Source organism: Oncorhynchus kisutch, linkage group LG22 (assembly GCF_002021735.2).
Source record: "Oncorhynchus kisutch isolate 150728-3 linkage group LG22, Okis_V2, whole genome shotgun sequence".
NCBI classification, from domain to species: Eukaryota; Metazoa; Chordata; class Actinopteri; order Salmoniformes; family Salmonidae; genus Oncorhynchus; species Oncorhynchus kisutch.
In genome coordinates this window covers 24,972,830-24,987,403 of record NC_034195.2, presented here as the reverse complement: position 1 = coordinate 24,987,403, position 14,574 = coordinate 24,972,830, and the positions used below count along the sequence as shown (strand labels likewise).

At 36.5% G+C, this 14,574-nt stretch overlaps 10 non-coding genes across 10 annotated transcripts; 6 read left to right on the top strand and 4 right to left on the bottom strand.

Moving 5' to 3' along the window:
* Positions 1–958: 958 nt before the first annotated feature.
* trnav-aac (transfer RNA valine (anticodon AAC)) lies at positions 959–1,031 on the top strand. The gene has a single exon. It is a non-coding gene; the product is annotated as a tRNA-Val (tRNA).
* Positions 1,032–1,719: 688 nt separating this feature from the next.
* Positions 1,720–1,792, bottom strand: trnav-cac (transfer RNA valine (anticodon CAC)). The gene has a single exon. It is a non-coding gene; the product is annotated as a tRNA-Val (tRNA).
* Positions 1,793–4,047: 2,255 nt separating this feature from the next.
* trnav-aac (transfer RNA valine (anticodon AAC)) lies at positions 4,048–4,120 on the top strand. Its single transcript has one exon. It is a non-coding gene; the product is annotated as a tRNA-Val (tRNA).
* Positions 4,121–5,306: 1,186 nt separating this feature from the next.
* trnav-aac (transfer RNA valine (anticodon AAC)) lies at positions 5,307–5,379 on the top strand. The gene has a single exon. It is a non-coding gene; the product is annotated as a tRNA-Val (tRNA).
* Positions 5,380–6,068: 689 nt separating this feature from the next.
* Positions 6,069–6,141, bottom strand: trnav-cac (transfer RNA valine (anticodon CAC)). The gene has a single exon. It is a non-coding gene; the product is annotated as a tRNA-Val (tRNA).
* A 2,090-nt stretch (positions 6,142–8,231) lies between these two features.
* On the top strand, positions 8,232–8,304 carry trnav-aac (transfer RNA valine (anticodon AAC)). The gene has a single exon. It is a non-coding gene; the product is annotated as a tRNA-Val (tRNA).
* A 691-nt stretch (positions 8,305–8,995) lies between these two features.
* Positions 8,996–9,068, bottom strand: trnav-cac (transfer RNA valine (anticodon CAC)). The gene has a single exon. It is a non-coding gene; the product is annotated as a tRNA-Val (tRNA).
* A 2,089-nt stretch (positions 9,069–11,157) lies between these two features.
* Positions 11,158–11,230, top strand: trnav-aac (transfer RNA valine (anticodon AAC)). The gene has a single exon. It is a non-coding gene; the product is annotated as a tRNA-Val (tRNA).
* Positions 11,231–11,921: 691 nt separating this feature from the next.
* On the bottom strand, positions 11,922–11,994 carry trnav-cac (transfer RNA valine (anticodon CAC)). Its single transcript has one exon. It is a non-coding gene; the product is annotated as a tRNA-Val (tRNA).
* A 2,089-nt stretch (positions 11,995–14,083) lies between these two features.
* trnav-aac (transfer RNA valine (anticodon AAC)) lies at positions 14,084–14,156 on the top strand. Its single transcript has one exon. It is a non-coding gene; the product is annotated as a tRNA-Val (tRNA).
* The last annotated feature ends 418 nt before the right edge of the window (positions 14,157–14,574 follow it).

Here is a 14,574-nt window from a genome sequence, read left to right as displayed (position 1 = left end):
TCACAACAAGAGGGACATACAACACTACATAAAGAGAGACCTAAAGACAACAACTTGACAAGGCAGCAAAAATGTTTTTTCATACTTCCCAGGTGAATAAGGAAAAGTTATGTAAAATGTAACAAATTAAAACTTTATTTTTTACATTTTGGTACTAAACAAACAGAGCTGTACTGACGGTTCGCCATCTTGCCCAGAAAAAGTCTAGTTCATCTAGCTAGCTGTGTAGCTCACATATGATAACACAATCCCTTCGTCAGAAGAGCACTGCTTATAAACAATTGTGAGGATTGTCTAAATGACCCGCTTAGTCACGGCCCCATTGTATAATCGCTTGTTAGTATAAATATGTTCTTACCTATTGAGTGAGTTAAGTAGGCAATGCTGTGGCCAAGTGTAGTGGCGAGTGTTGTCGGGGGCTTTCAGAAAAATCATTAGGCATATCATGGTCATGTTCAGGGCACATAACATAAAACATTTTAAAATGTTTTGCATGTGTTTCTTATTGGGCAATCTTCAGGTTGTCCCTCCCAGTTTCGACTTGTTTTGTTCCCAGCGTATATGACCCAGATGAACGTCATCAAAGTTGTTGAAGGACACCGAACCTGCAATAGTAGCCAAAATTGTAATCATATTCAGTTGTGGTTTTGTTTGTAGGTTACACCTCAATATCAATGTAACCTGAAAGGCTTCGGAACTGGCCGATTTAATGCCAGTCCACTCAACCATGTCTGTATCCATGCCTGTCACACTGGTGTTCAATTCCCCGACGGAGAGGCCAGACATTTGCCCTTCCTTACTAGCGTTTAACCATTTTATTTATAAAAAATGTTTTGGTCATACTTACAATATGTTCTATTTCTATAGGGTCTAGTATCTCACCTGGCTATTAAGGGTAGTGGGGTTGTGGTCACAATCAATTGTGGTCACAATCAACAATTTGTCACTACTTAAATTAGTTTCCGTAGTGTAGTGGTTATCACGTTTGCCTAACACGCGAAAGGTCCCCGGTTCGAGACCGGGCGGAATCACTTTTCATGCCATTAGGTGGTTATCAATTAAAACTTCATATTGCCCTCCACATGCTGTTTCCACGTTTTTATTATGTTATTTTTTGTATTTATTTAACTATGCAAGTCAGTTAAGAACAAATTCTTATTTACAATGACTGCCCTACCAAAAGGCAAAAGGCCTCCTGCAGGGAATGGCCCTGGGATTAAAAACAAACAAACAATATATATAAGGGACAAAACACACATCACAACAAGAGGGACATACAACACTACATAAAGAGAGACCTAAAGACAACAACTTGACAAGGCAGCAACACATGACAACACAACATAACAACAACAATTTTCTGCCAGTAGCTTGCAGGGTAAACATCAGCTAAAAGTCCATCGGAAAATGCGCCCTTCTGCTGCTTGACTGGGCCCACAAAGGATGGGGAAATGAACCTAAACCACTCATACTTGTCAATTGTAGTTATTATAGTTATATATATATATATGACAAAAATATAACATTTATGGTGGCCAATATTGAGAGATATCACGAGGCTACCCTCACGTGAGCATCTAGTCGCATTTTGTGACCCTTTGACATTGCGAGTTACATTTTTAATTGGCCGCATCGGTGAAAGCTGCCATTTCTAGCTCTTCACATCACTAATGATTTTGTTGAAAATGTAATAAATAGAATTCGACTGGTCAAAAAAATTGTTTCCGCCCGGTTTCGAACCGGGGACCTTTCGCGTGTGAGGCGAACGTGATAACCACTACACTACGGAAACTGATTTAAGTAGCGACAAATAATGATTGTGACCACAACCCCACTACCCTTAATAGCGTTTCACTTTCAGAGCTTGTCGCAGAACACATTTTTTATGCTATTGTTAAATTGACCTCCTAAAAAGTCATTCGGTGCCACCATTAAATAAAAATATATGTAAATTATACTGTATCTTTGTTTTTTCACTTTTCACTGGACCACCCCTCATTTTGAATGACTGTCAACTACAATTTTTGTTAAATAAATGAGAAAAATTCATTTCTGTAAAATGTTATGGTTTTCTCTTATAGACTGAGCTTCTTTCTGCATTTTTAAAACAATAACATATTCATGTTTAAAAAAACAATTCAAATAACACTGGTTGTACCGAATTATCATTGCCGGTCACACCGCATGAGTATTTTGTTAAGGTGTAATGTTTTAGACAGATCTCTCTCTATTTCCCTCTTAATCAAACACACACACATTACAGGTAAACATGGTTTCTTATTCAACAACAACGATGCCTTTAATGCTTCGTGAAATATCACAAAAGTGACTCAAATGAGTATCACACAGAAACATTTCATCATGAACATAACAATGAACTTCTAAAAACAGGATTAAAATTGTGCATTATGATGAATTCTTCAAACAATGTTAAAAATAGTATTAAGAATCATTGTAATAAATGAATATTAAAGATACTGAAATACAGTAATTTAATATTCAAACATTAAAATATAAAATGCATAAAAAAGTGTTATTCTCCATTACAATTTTAAGAAAAAGTCAAATGTTTGTGCAATATCTTCTAAAAACATTAATCTCCACATTGCGTGGACAATAAAGTTTTTATATTTCTAATATTAAAACATAAACAGATGTGATTATGTTTGTGCAGTACAGTGCAAGATTAAAAATAAGAATTAAAAAAGTTTGTGTAAACAATTCATGAGATTCAAATATTAAAGACAAAGAAATTATAACTTTGTAGAAAAAGTTGTAACACAAACTCATTGAAGCTGAAAATAATACAACTTGGATTCTTAAAACAGTGTGTTTGATGTTGTTGCACTAGTGTGACATGAAAGTAGCCCAGTCTGTGTCAGACAGCCGAGATGCTCTTGAGCTGAAGGGCTCGGGTTCACTGATCATTGAATTCACATCTCCTTCATAGTAGAAGGTAATGTCTGGCACAGTTAAGAACAAATTCTTATTTACAATGACTGCCCTACCAAAAGGCAAAAGGCCTCCTGCAGGGAATGGCCCTGGGATTAAAAACAAACAAACAATATATATAAGGGACAAAACACACATCACAACAAGAGGGACATACAACACTACATAAAGAGAGACCTAAAGACAACAACTTGACAAGGCAGCAAAAATGTTTTTTCATACTTCCCAGGTGAATAAGGAAAAGTTATGTAAAATGTAACAAATTAAAACTTTATTTTTTACATTTTGGTACTAAACAAACAGAGCTGTACTGACGGTTCGCCATCTTGCCCAGAAAAAGTCTAGTTCATCTAGCTAGCTGTGTAGCTCACATATGATAACACAATCCCTTCGTCAGAAGAGCACTGCTTATAAACAATTGTGAGGATTGTCTAAATGACCCGCTTAGTCACGGCCCCATTGTATAATCGCTTGTTAGTATAAATATGTTCTTACCTATTGAGTGAGTTAAGTAGGCAATGCTGTGGCCAAGTGTAGTGGCGAGTGTTGTCGGGGGCTTTCAGAAAAATCATTAGGCATATCATGGTCATGTTCAGGGCACATAACATAAAACATTTTAAAATGTTTTGCATGTGTTTCTTATTGGGCAATCTTCAGGTTGTCCCTCCCAGTTTCGACTTGTTTTGTTCCCAGCGTATATGACCCAGATGAACGTCATCAAAGTTGTTGAAGGACACCGAACCTGCAATAGTAGCCAAAATTGTAATCATATTCAGTTGTGGTTTTGTTTGTAGGTTACACCTCAATATCAATGTAACCTGAAAGGCTTCGGAACTGGCCGATTTAATGCCAGTCCACTCAACCATGTCTGTATCCATGCCTGTCACACTGGTGTTCAATTCCCCGACGGAGAGGCCAGACATTTGCCCTTCCTTACTAGCGTTTAACCATTTTATTTATAAAAAATGTTTTGGTCATACTTACAATATGTTCTATTTCTATAGGGTCTAGTATCTCACCTGGCTATTAAGGGTAGTGGGGTTGTGGTCACAATCAATTGTGGTCACAATCAACAATTTGTCGCTACTTAAATTAGTTTCCGTAGTGTAGTGGTTATCACGTTCGCCTAACACGCGAAAGGTCCCCGGTTCGAGACCGGGCGGAAACACTTTTTCATGCCATTAGGTGGTTATCAATTAAAACTTCATATTGCCCTCCACATGCTGTTTCCACGTTTTTATTATGTTATTTTTTGTATTTATTTAACTATGCAAGTCAGTTAAGAACAAATTCTTATTTACAATGACTGCCCTACCAAAAGGCAAAAGGCCTCCTGCAGGGAATGGCCCTGGGATTAAAAACAAACAAACAATATATATAAGGGACAAAACACACATCACAACAAGAGGGACATACAACACTACATAAAGAGAGACCTAAAGACAACAACTTGACAAGGCAGCAAAAATGTTTTTTCATACTTCCCAGGTGAATAAGGAAAAGTTATGTAAAATGTAACAAATTAAAACTTTATTTTTTACATTTTGGTACTAAACAAACAGAGCTGTACTGACGGTTCGCCATCTTGCCCAGAAAAAGTCTAGTTCATCTAGCTAGCTGTGTAGCTCACATATGATAACACAATCCCTTCGTCAGAAGAGCACTGCTTATAAACAATTGTGAGGATTGTCTAAATGACCCGCTTAGTCACGGCCCCATTGTATAATCGCTTGTTAGTATAAATATGTTCTTACCTATTGAGTGAGTTAAGTAGGCAATGCTGTGGCCAAGTGTAGTGGCGAGTGTTGTCGGGGGCTTTCAGAAAAATCATTAGGCATATCATGGTCATGTTCAGGGCACATAACATAAAACATTTTAAAATGTTTTGCATGTGTTTCTTATTGGGCAATCTTCAGGTTGTCCCTCCCAGTTTCGACTTGTTTTGTTCCCAGCGTATATGACCCAGATGAACGTCATCAAAGTTGTTGAAGGACACCGAACCTGCAATAGTAGCCAAAATTGTAATCATATTCAGTTGTGGTTTTGTTTGTAGGTTACACCTCAATATCAATGTAACCTGAAAGGCTTCGGAACTGGCCGATTTAATGCCAGTCCACTCAACCATGTCTGTATCCATGCCTGTCACACTGGTGTTCAATTCCCCGATGGAGAGGCCAGACATTTGCCCTTCCTTACTAGCGTTTAACCATTTTATTTATAAAAAATGTTTTGGTCATACTTACAATATGTTCTATTTCTATAGGGTCTAGTATCTCACCTGGCTATTAAGGGTAGTGGGGTTGTGGTCACAATCAATTGTGGTCACAATCAACAATTTGTCGCTACTTAAATTAGTTTCTGTAGTGTAGTGGTTATCACGTTCGCCTAACACGCGAAAGGTCCCCGGTTCGAGACCGGGCGGAAACACTTTTTCATGCCATTAGGTGGTTATCAATTAAAACTTCATATTGCCCTCCACATGCTGTTTCCACGTTTTTATTATGTTATTTTTTGTATTTATTTAACTATGCAAGTCAGTTAAGAACAAATTCTTATTTACAATGACTGCCCTACCAAAAGGCAAAAGGCCTCCTGCAGGGAATGGCCCTGGGATTAAAAACAAACAAACAATATATATAAGGGACAAAACACACATCACAACAAGAGGGACATACAACACTACATAAAGAGAGACCTAAAGACAACAACTTGACAAGGCAGCAACACATGACAACACAACATAACAACAACAATTTTCTGCCAGTAGCTTGCAGGGTAAACATCAGCTAAAAGTCCATCGGAAAATGCGCCCTTCTGCTGCTTGACTGGGCCCACAAAGGATGGGGAAATGAACCTAAACCACTCATACTTGTCAATTGTAGTTATTATAGTTATATATATATATATGACAAAAATATAACATTTATGGTGGCCAATATTGAGAGATATCACGAGGCTACCCTCACGTGAGCATCTAGTCGCATTTTGTGACCCTTTGACATTGCGAGTTACATTTTTAATTGGCCGCATCGGTGAAAGCTGCCATTTCTAGCTCTTCACATCACTAATGATTTTGTTGAAAATGTAATAAATATAATTCGACTGGTCAAAAAAATTGTTTCCGCCCGGTTTCGAACCGGGGACCTTTCGCGTGTGAGGCGAACGTGATAACCACTACACTACGGAAACTGATTTAAGTAGCGACAAATAATGATTGTGACCACAACCCCACTACCCTTAATAGCGTTTCACTTTCAGAGCTTGTCGCAGAACACATTTTTTATGCTATTGTTAAATTGACCTCCTAAAAAGTCATTCGGTGCCACCATTAAATAAAAATATATGTAAATTATACTGTATCTTTGTTTTTTCACTTTTCACTGGACCACCCCTCATTTTGAATGACTGTCAACTACAATTTTTGTTAAATAAATGAGAAAAATTCATTTCTGTAAAATGTTATGGTTTTCTCTTATAGACTGAGCTTCTTTCTGCATTTTTAAAACAATAACATATTCATGTTTAAAAAAACAATTCAAATAACACTGGTTGTACCGAATTATCATTGCCGGTCACACCGCATGAGTATTTTGTTAAGGTGTAATGTTTTAGACAGATCTCTCTCTATTTCCCTCTTAATCAAACACACACACATTACAGGTAAACATGGTTTCTTATTCAACAACAACGATGCCTTTAATGCTTCGTGAAATATCACAAAAGTGACTCAAATGAGTATCACACAGAAACATTTCATCATGAACATAACAATGAACTTCTAAAAACAGGATTAAAATTGTGCATTATGATGAATTCTTCAAACAATGTTAAAAATAGTATTAAGAATCATTGTAATAAATGAATATTAAAGATACTGAAATACAGTAATTTAATATTCAAACATTAAAATATAAAATGCATAAAAAAGTGTTATTCTCCATTACAATTTTAAGAAAAAGTCAAATGTTTGTGCAATATCTTCTAAAAACATTAATCTCCACATTGCGTGGACAATAAAGTTTTTATATTTCTAATATTAAAACATAAACAGATGTGATTAAGTTTGTGCAGTACAGTGCAAGATTAAAAATGAGAATTAAAAAAGTTTGTGTAAACAATTCATGAGATTCAAATATTAAAGACAAAGAAATTATAACTTTGTAGAAAAAGTTGTAACACAAACTCATTGAAGCTGAAAATAATACAACTTGGATTCTTAAAACAGTGTGTTTGATGTTGTTGCACTAGTGTGACATGAAAGTAGCCCAGTCTGTGTCAGACAGCCGAGATGCTCTTGAGCTGAAGGGCTCGGGTTCACTGATCATTGAATTCACATCTCCTTCATAGTAGAAGGTAATGTCTGGCACAGTTAAGAACAAATTCTTATTTACAATGACTGCCCTACCAAAAGGCAAAAGGCCTCCTGCAGGGAATGGCCCTGGGATTAAAAACAAACAAACAATATATATAAGGGACAAAACACACATCACAACAAGAGGGACATACAACACTACATAAAGAGAGACCTAAAGACAACAACTTGACAAGGCAGCAAAAATGTTTTTTCATACTTCCCAGGTGAATAAGGAAAAGTTATGTAAAATGTAACAAATTAAAACTTTATTTTTTACATTTTGGTACTAAACAAACAGAGCTGTACTGACGGTTCGCCATCTTGCCCAGAAAAAGTCTAGTTCATCTAGCTAGCTGTGTAGCTCACATATGATAACACAATCCCTTCGTCAGAAGAGCACTGCTTATAAACAATTGTGAGGATTGTCTAAATGACCCGCTTAGTCACGGCCCCATTGTATAATCGCTTGTTAGTATAAATATGTTCTTACCTATTGAGTGAGTTAAGTAGGCAATGCTGTGGCCAAGTGTAGTGGCGAGTGTTGTCGGGGGCTTTCAGAAAAATCATTAGGCATATCATGGTCATGTTCAGGGCACATAACATAAAACATTTTAAAATGTTTTGCATGTGTTTCTTATTGGGCAATCTTCAGGTTGTCCCTCCCAGTTTCGACTTGTTTTGTTCCCAGCGTATATGACCCAGATGAACGTCATCAAAGTTGGTGTTCAATTCCCCGACGGAGAGGCCAGACATTTGCCCTTCCTTACTAGCGTTTAACCATTTTATTTATAAAAAATGTTTTGGTCATACTTACAATATGTTCTATTTCTATAGGGTCTAGTATCTCACCTGGCTATTAAGGGTAGTGGGGTTGTGGTCACAATCAATTGTGGTCACAATCAACAATTTGTCGCTACTTAAATTAGTTTCCGTAGTGTAGTGGTTATCACGTTCGCCTAACACGCGAAAGGTCCCCGGTTCGAGACCGGGCGGAAACACTTTTTCATGCCATTAGGTGGTTATCAATTAAAACTTCATATTGCCCTCCACATGCTGTTTCCACGTTTTTATTATGTTATTTTTTGTATTTATTTAACTATGCAAGTCAGTTAAGAACAAATTCTTATTTACAATGACTGCCCTACCAAAAGGCAAAAGGCCTCCTGCAGGGAATGGCCCTGGGATTAAAAACAAACAAACAATATATATAAGGGACAAAACACACATCACAACAAGAGGGACATACAACACTACATAAAGAGAGACCTAAAGACAACAACTTGACAAGGCAGCAACACATGACAACACAACATAACAACAACAATTTTCTGCCAGTAGCTTGCAGGGTAAACATCAGCTAAAAGTCCATCGGAAAATGCGCCCTTCTGCTGCTTGACTGGGCCCACAAAGGATGGGGAAATGAACCTAAACCACTCATACTTGTCAATTGTAGTTATTATAGTTATATATATATATATATGACAAAAATATAACATTTATGGTGGCCAATATTGAGAGATATCACGAGGCTACCCTCACGTGAGCATCTAGTCGCATTTTGTGACCCTTTGACATTGCGAGTTACATTTTTAATTGGCCGCATCGGTGAAAGCTGCCATTTCTAGCTCTTCACATCACTAATGATTTTGTTGAAAATGTAATAAATATAATTCGACTGGTCAAAAAAATTGTTTCCGCCCGGTTTCGAACCGGGGACCTTTCGCGTGTGAGGCGAACGTGATAACCACTACACTACGGAAACTGATTTAAGTAGCGACAAATAATGATTGTGACCACAACCCCACTACCCTTAATAGCGTTTCACTTTCAGAGCTTGTCGCAGAACACATTTTTTATGCTATTGTTAAATTGACCTCCTAAAAAGTCATTCGGTGCCACCATTAAATAAAAATATATGTAAATTATACTGTATCTTTGTTTTTTCACTTTTCACTGGACCACCCCTCATTTTGAATGACTGTCAACTACAATTTTTGTTAAATAAATGAGAAAAATTCATTTCTGTAAAATGTTATGGTTTTCTCTTATAGACTGAGCTTCTTTCTGCATTTTTAAAACAATAACATATTCATGTTTAAAAAAACAATTCAAATAACACTGGTTGTACCGAATTATCATTGCCGGTCACACCGCATGAGTATTTTGTTAAGGTGTAATGTTTTAGACAGATCTCTCTCTATTTCCCTCTTAATCAAACACACACACATTACAGGTAAACATGGTTTCTTATTCAACAACAACGATGCCTTTAATGCTTCGTGAAATATCACAAAAGTGACTCAAATGAGTATCACACAGAAACATTTCATCATGAACATAACAATGAACTTCTAAAAACAGGATTAAAATTGTGCATTATGATGAATTCTTCAAACAATGTTAAAAATAGTATTAAGAATCATTGTAATAAATGAATATTAAAGATACTGAAATACAGTAATTTAATATTCAAACATTAAAATATAAAATGCATAAAAAAGTGTTATTCTCCATTACAATTTTAAGAAAAAGTCAAATGTTTGTGCAATATCTTCTAAAAACATTAATCTCCACATTGCGTGGACAATAAAGTTTTTATATTTCTAATATTAAAACATAAACAGATGTGATTAAGTTTGTGCAGTACAGTGCAAGATTAAAAATGAGAATTAAAAAAGTTTGTGTAAACAATTCATGAGATTCAAATATTAAAGACAAAGAAATTATAACTTTGTAGAAAAAGTTGTAACACAAACTCATTGAAGCTGAAAATAATACAACTTGGATTCTTAAAACAGTGTGTTTGATGTTGTTGCACTAGTGTGACATGAAAGTAGCCCAGTCTGTGTCAGACAGCCGAGATGCTCTTGAGCTGAAGGGCTCGGGTTCACTGATCATTGAATTCACATCTCCTTCATAGTAGAAGGTAATGTCTGGCACAGTTAAGAACAAATTCTTATTTACAATGACTGCCCTACCAAAAGGCAAAAGGCCTCCTGCAGGGAATGGCCCTGGGATTAAAAACAAACAAACAATATATATAAGGGACAAAACACACATCACAACAAGAGGGACATACAACACTACATAAAGAGAGACCTAAAGACAACAACTTGACAAGGCAGCAAAAATGTTTTTTCATACTTCCCAGGTGAATAAGGAAAAGTTATGTAAAATGTAACAAATTAAAACTTTATTTTTTACATTTTGGTACTAAACAAACAGAGCTGTACTGACGGTTCGCCATCTTGCCCAGAAAAAGTCTAGTTCATCTAGCTAGCTGTGTAGCTCACATATGATAACACAATCCCTTCGTCAGAAGAGCACTGCTTATAAACAATTGTGAGGATTGTCTAAATGACCCGCTTAGTCACGGCCCCATTGTATAATCGCTTGTTAGTATAAATATGTTCTTACCTATTGAGTGAGTTAAGTAGGCAATGCTGTGGCCAAGTGTAGTGGCGAGTGTTGTCGGGGGCTTTCAGAAAAATCATTAGGCATATCATGGTCATGTTCAGGGCACATAACATAAAACATTTTAAAATGTTTTGCATGTGTTTCTTATTGGGCAATCTTCAGGTTGTCCCTCCCAGTTTCGACTTGTTTTGTTCCCAGCGTATATGACCCAGATGAACGTCATCAAAGTTGGTGTTCAATTCCCCGACGGAGAGGCCAGACATTTGCCCTTCCTTACTAGCGTTTAACCATTTTATTTAAAAAAATGTTTTGGTCATACTTACAATATGTTCTATTTCTATAGGGTCTAGTATCTCACCTGGCTATTAAGGGTAGTGGGGTTGTGGTCACAATCAATTGTGGTCACAATCAACAATTTGTCGCTACTTAAATTAGTTTCCGTAGTGTAGTGGTTATCACGTTCGCCTAACACGCGAAAGGTCCCCGGTTCGAGACCGGGCGGAAACACTTTTTCATGCCATTAGGTGGTTATCAATTAAAACTTCATATTGCCCTCCACATGCTGTTTCCACGTTTTTATTATGTTATTTTTTGTATTTATTTAACTATGCAAGTCAGTTAAGAACAAATTCTTATTTACAATGACTGCCCTACCAAAAGGCAAAAGGCCTCCTGCAGGGAATGGCCCTGGGATTAAAAACAAACAAACAATATATATAAGGGACAAAACACACATCACAACAAGAGGGACATACAACACTACATAAAGAGAGACCTAAAGACAACAACTTGACAAGGCAGCAACACATGACAACACAACATAACAACAACAATTTTCTGCCAGTAGCTTGCAGGGTAAACATCAGCTAAAAGTCCATCGGAAAATGCGCCCTTCTGCTGCTTGACTGGGCCCACAAAGGATGGGGAAATGAACCTAAACCACTCATACTTGTCAATTGTAGTTATTATAGTTATATATATATATATATGACAAAAATATAACATTTATGGTGGCCAATATTGAGAGATATCACGAGGCTACCCTCACGTGAGCATCTAGTCGCATTTTGTGACCCTTTGACATTGCGAGTTACATTTTTAATTGGCCGCATCGGTGAAAGCTGCCATTTCTAGCTCTTCACATCACTAATGATTTTGTTGAAAATGTAATAAATATAATTCGACTGGTCAAAAAAATTGTTTCCGCCCGGTTTCGAACCGGGGACCTTTCGCGTGTGAGGCGAACGTGATAACCACTACACTACGGAAACTGATTTAAGTAGCGACAAATAATGATTGTGACCACAACCCCACTACCCTTAATAGCGTTTCACTTTCAGAGCTTGTCGCAGAACACATTTTTTATGCTATTGTTAAATTGACCTCCTAAAAAGTCATTCGGTGCCACCATTAAATAAAAATATATGTAAATTATACTGTATCTTTGTTTTTTCACTTTTCACTGGACCACCCCTCATTTTGAATGACTGTCAACTACAATTTTTGTTAAATAAATGAGAAAAATTCATTTCTGTAAAATGTTATGGTTTTCTCTTATAGACTGAGCTTCTTTCTGCATTTTTAAAACAATAACATATTCATGTTTAAAAAAACAATTCAAATAACACTGGTTGTACCGAATTATCATTGCCGGTCACACCGCATGAGTATTTTGTTAAGGTGTAATGTTTTAGACAGATCTCTCTCTATTTCCCTCTTAATCAAACACACACACATTACAGGTAAACATGGTTTCTTATTCAACAACAACGATGCCTTTAATGCTTCGTGAAATATCACAAAAGTGACTCAAATGAGTATCACACAGAAACATTTCATCATGAACATAACAATGAACTTCTAAAAACAGGATTAAAATTGTGCATTATGATGAATTCTTCAAACAATGTTAAAAATAGTATTAAGAATCATTGTAATAAATGAATATTAAAGATACTGAAATACAGTAATTTAATATTCAAACATTAAAATATAAAATGCATAAAAAAGTGTTATTCTCCATTACAATTTTAAGAAAAAGTCAAATGTTTGTGCAATATCTTCTAAAAACATTAATCTCCACATTGCGTGGACAATAAAGTTTTTATATTTCTAATATTAAAACATAAACAGATGTGATTAAGTTTGTGCAGTACAGTGCAAGATTAAAAATGAGAATTAAAAAAGTTTGTGTAAACAATTCATGAGATTCAAATATTAAAGACAAAGAAATTATAACTTTGTAGAAAAAGTTGTAACACAAACTCATTGAAGCTGAAAATAATACAACTTGGATTCTTAAAACAGTGTGTTTGATGTTGTTGCACTAGTGTGACATGAAAGTAGCCCAGTCTGTGTCAGACAGCCGAGATGCTCTTGAGCTGAAGGGCTCGGGTTCACTGATCATTGAATTCACATCTCCTTCATAGTAGAAGGTAATGTCTGGCACAGTTAAGAACAAATTCTTATTTACAATGACTGCCCTACCAAAAGGCAAAAGGCCTCCTGCAGGGAATGGCCCTGGGATTAAAAACAAACAAACAATATATATAAGGGACAAAACACACATCACAACAAGAGGGACATACAACACTACATAAAGAGAGACCTAAAGACAACAACTTGACAAGGCAGCAAAAATGTTTTTTCATACTTCCCAGGTGAATAAGGAAAAGTTATGTAAAATGTAACAAATTAAAACTTTATTTTTTACATTTTGGTACTAAACAAACAGAGCTGTACTGACGGTTCGCCATCTTGCCCAGAAAAAGTCTAGTTCATCTAGCTAGCTGTGTAGCTCACATATGATAACACAATCCCTTCGTCAGAAGAGCACTGCTTATAAACAATTGTGAGGATTGTCTAAATGACCCGCTTAGTCACGGCCCCATTGTATAATCGCTTGTTAGTATAAATATGTTCTTACCTATTGAGTGAGTTAAGTAGGCAATGCTGTGGCCAAGTGTAGTGGCGAGTGTTGTCGGGGGCTTTCAGAAAAATCATTAGGCATATCATGGTCATGTTCAGGGCACATAACATAAAACATTTTAAAATGTTTTGCATGTGTTTCTTATTGGGCAATCTTCAGGTTGTCCCTCCCAGTTTCGACTTGTTTTGTTCCCAGCGTATATGACCCAGATGAACGTCATCAAAGTTGGTGTTCAATTCCCCGACGGAGAGGCCAGACATTTGCCCTTCCTTACTAGCGTTTAACCATTTTATTTAAAAAAATGTTTTGGTCATACTTACAATATGTTCTATTTCTATAGGGTCTAGTATCTCACCTGGCTATTAAGGGTAGTGGGGTTGTGGTCACAATCAATTGTGGTCACAATCAACAATTTGTCGCTACTTAAATTAGTTTCCGTAGTGTATTGGTTATCACGTTCGCCTAACACGCGAAAGGTCCCCGGTTCGAGACCGGGCGGAAACACTTTTTCATGCCATTAGGTGGTTATCAATTAAAACTTCATATTGCCCTCCACATGCTGTTTCCACGTTTTTATTATGTTATTTTTTGTATTTATTTAACTATGCAAGTCAGTTAAGAACAAATTCTTATTTACAATGACTGCCCTACCAAAAGGCAAAAGGCCTCCTGCAGGGAATGGCCCTGGGATTAAAAACAAACAAACAATATATATAAGGGACAAAACACACATCACAACAAGAGGGACATACAACACTACATAAAGAGAGACCTAAAGACAACAACTTGACAAGGCAGCAACACATGACAACACAACATAACAACAACAATTTTCTGCCAGTAGCTTGCAGGGTAAACATCAGCTAAAAGTCCATCGGAAAATGCGCCCTTCTGCTGCTTGACTGGGCCCACAAAGGATGGG